Source organism: Electrophorus electricus, chromosome 1 (assembly GCF_013358815.1).
Source record: "Electrophorus electricus isolate fEleEle1 chromosome 1, fEleEle1.pri, whole genome shotgun sequence".
In the NCBI taxonomy this organism is placed as follows: domain Eukaryota; kingdom Metazoa; phylum Chordata; class Actinopteri; order Gymnotiformes; family Gymnotidae; genus Electrophorus; species Electrophorus electricus.
This window is the reverse complement of record NC_049535.1, coordinates 14,795,546-14,798,980: the sequence shown is the minus strand read 5'-3', so window position 1 is coordinate 14,798,980 and position 3,435 is coordinate 14,795,546. Positions and strand designations below refer to the sequence as shown.

Genomic DNA, 3,435 nt, shown 5'->3' with positions numbered 1-3,435 from the left:
AGGCGGGGGGGGGTTCGGGCCGGATTCCCCCCGATGAGGAGTGACACCGAGTTCAAAGGTTAATTCGTGTAACAGCCGAATTTGCATACAAATGACAAACGGTGGAATATTCGCCGGTTCCCGCCCGAAACTTTCAATGTCGTCTGCGCCAAGCGTGCCCATCCCACGGTGAGCTGGGCCACCTTGTTTCCCATTAATATCCAGCGCAGGTCAATTGCTTCGTTTGCTTGGTTTTATCAGGCACACCACTCTGCCTTGCTCGCCACCACCCGCACGCTTTGTAGCTCTTTATAACGTGTTCTCACTGGCTTTCTTCACAGAAGGAGGATAAGCGTTTTAAGCGCCACAAAGGCACAGTAACTCTGTTCTCTCAAACAGTTTTGAAGACATAAATGAATTACTATGAACAGAAATATATCCCTCCCCCCAATCCCCGCCTCTTCCAATGCCCAATAACTTCTTAAGAGATTTCTGCAGAAATCAGTTCTCTCTCCTTATGATTGGATTGATTGTTTTTATAATCCAGGGAAAATGACTAGCTAAAAGGGTCATATAATCACCGCCAGACGGGTGGCATGCCAGACTTTGTCATTTTTCTTTCCCCAATATTTCCTGTACAAGTTGTGTGTGTGAATGCGTGCGTGCTTACACGTGCGTGCACGAGCGTGTGCGCGCGTGTGTGTGTGTGTGTGTGTGCGCGCGTGTGTGCGCGTGCGTGTGTGTGTGTGTGTGTGTGCACGCATGCTCTTCCAACACAGTTGCACTCTTGCAGTTGGGTTTGTTTCATGCTTCCTGCCAGCCTGTTTGAACACTAAACACGTGTTTTTCTACAGGTACGTGAAGTCGGCGTGAGACAGACGGATACGGCATCGTGCAGTGAGACAGCGTGAGACAGACGGACACGGCATCGTGCAGTGAGACAGCGCGAGACAGACGGACACGGCATCGTGCAGTGAGACAGCGCGAGACAGACGGACACGGCATCGTGCAGTGAGACAGCGCGAGACAGACGGACACGGCATCGTGCAGTGAGACAGCGTGAGACAGACGGACACGGCATCGTGCAGTGAGACAGCGTGAGACAGACGGACACGGCATCGTGCAGTGAGACAGCGTGAGACAGACGGACACGGCATCGTGCAGTGAGACAGCGTGAGACAGACGGACACGGCATCGTGCAGTGAGACAGCGTGAGACAGACGGACACGGCATCGTGCAGTGAGACAGCGTGAGACAGACGGATACAGCATTAGTTTTGTTCCACCTCCAACACTTCCAACCCGTGTGCTGTGGAGAACGTCACTCTTGCATTCAAACAATGCAAAAAAAAATAATATTATCCAAACAACACCAGACAGACACTGCTGAGTCCTCTTCACTCATCTCAGAACTCAGGCTAGTAGGGAACTTTAGTTTAGTTTAGCTTAGGATGGTCTTGTTTACAGTAGGTTGCTAGTATCCAATAAAACATGTCTTGTCTAATATGGAATTAAAGCATTTTTGTTGAACTCTCAGTGCTACTGAAGTTCCAGGAGCTTATTGGTTATTTCACTTCTACGGAAAATAAATACACAGCAATTCCTGATTCCTTAAGTGTTAGAAAGGGCAGAGAACAATCTACAATCTCCAAACATATGCACATGTTAAATGCCTCGCTGCATGGCCGTTTGGAGGGAGCTGAAGGGTGTGCAGCAGGTTTTAGGGAAGGCTAGCGGCAGGTTGGGCACGGGTCACGCAGGTTCCCGAGCACCTCCTCCTTCGGCTCCGTATGCGGGAAGCGCCTTTGTGAATCAAAGTCTTGATCCTGCATAGACGGGGGAGGGCTCGGCATCGATCTGCTCCGGAGGGGGGGGCGCGGTGGGCCTTTCATCCGTGCGCTCACCTTGCCCGGCATGGAGGAAGCGGTCCCAGGGCTGTTGGCTCCCCTGGCCGGTACCGGGAGATTAACGCTCATAACCTACACACCCTAACGAGCTATAGGTACCCGGGCCTGTCTAATTAACGGCGATCAAAGACAGGGGCGTAATCCCTAAACAAACCTGACTATGTGAATACCTTATGAGAGAGGGGAGACTTCAAAAAGGAAAGACAGAGGGGAAAAAAGGCCAGGAAAAGGTTTTTGTTTTAATATCGCGTACTTTTTAATGAGATGCAGGCAGTTAAGTGCTCTTTTTGACGGCGGGTATCAGGAGTGTCGACAACCTGGAAGAACACGTAGGGGCAAACTCCAGGGAACATTTCACCCCCTCGGGGTGCCAACGAGCGCATGCGCGCGCACATTCCAGATGTGGGAGTTCAGGGCTGCGCCGGTACCGCCGACATCTGCGTTGAAGTCTGTCTGTGCTGTATGATGTCACACCACTGCTGTGTCAGACTCCCTGGTGACTTCCATGGGCTCACCAGACCTGATCCCCATTTCACACCACTAATGTGCATTTATACAGCACACACCTCTCACAGACCTGGGGACACACACACACACACACACACACACACACACACACACACACACACACACACACCTGCGCACACAAGCACGCACACCTGCACACGAAGTATGACCTTCCCTTATGAGCCGCAGCCAATCAATTAGACACGTTGTCAAAGAGAGACAGGGGAAATGGAGAATTGCACACCTGTGACAAATACAGACACACACACACACACACACACACGAGCACATGCGTGCTCACACACACACACACACACACACACACACACACACACACACACACACACACACAGCCTCTCTAATGATTTGTGCTTTTAAATTCTGACACTCTCCACCCACTTGCTTTGAAACGTGTACCTTGAACCCACAGTTAATACTTATTTTATTGGGTACACCTACTTTATGGGTTCTTGGTAGAGGTGAGATTACAGACCCAACTGTTACCACGCACAAGCTGAGGGATCAGGGCAACCATCCTCTTCCCCACCAGAGGAGGGCACCTACAAGAGCAGTTTCTATAAATGTTTCTAACAAACTGGGAGCTGAATGTAACGTACAAGGCTGTGTTGATAACCATGACGGCCTGCCCAAAAAAGCTCGGTCTCCTCCGGTCTGATCCATTTCAGGTGAAATGGTGCCTGAAACATGGCGAAGAGTCACAGCTAGCATTAAATAGCCTACAGCTGTGAAATATGACCATACTTTATGACAACGTAGCCCAATTAATATGTTTTATTGTAAGATCATAACATCCGTTAATCTACTATAAGAGAAAATTAGCAGGGGGGGTTATTCATGATCATAACAGCACATAATGGGGGTCATAGCTGTTTCTACCGGCTCTAAGAAATCATACAGCATTACAAGATATGATTAAATATTGGCGGAAAAAAAGAGTTGGGAGGTAATAGTCTATCTTTAGCTCTGACACTTAGCCATTAGTCCATGTGTGAATTTAAGTTATTTTGCACGTCGTCACTTTC

The 3,435-nt window shown here is 49.3% G+C and overlaps 1 long non-coding RNA gene across 1 annotated transcript in view; it reads left to right on the top strand.

Moving 5' to 3' along the window:
- LOC113583156 overlaps window positions 1-1,455 on the top strand; it is a 66,883-nt gene extending 65,428 nt beyond the window's left edge. Inside the window, exon 3 of the long non-coding RNA XR_004776780.1 lies at window positions 834-1,455. This is a non-coding gene — a long non-coding RNA (uncharacterized LOC113583156). The remainder of the gene's footprint in view (window positions 1-833) is intronic.
- The last annotated feature ends 1,980 nt before the right edge of the window (window positions 1,456-3,435 follow it).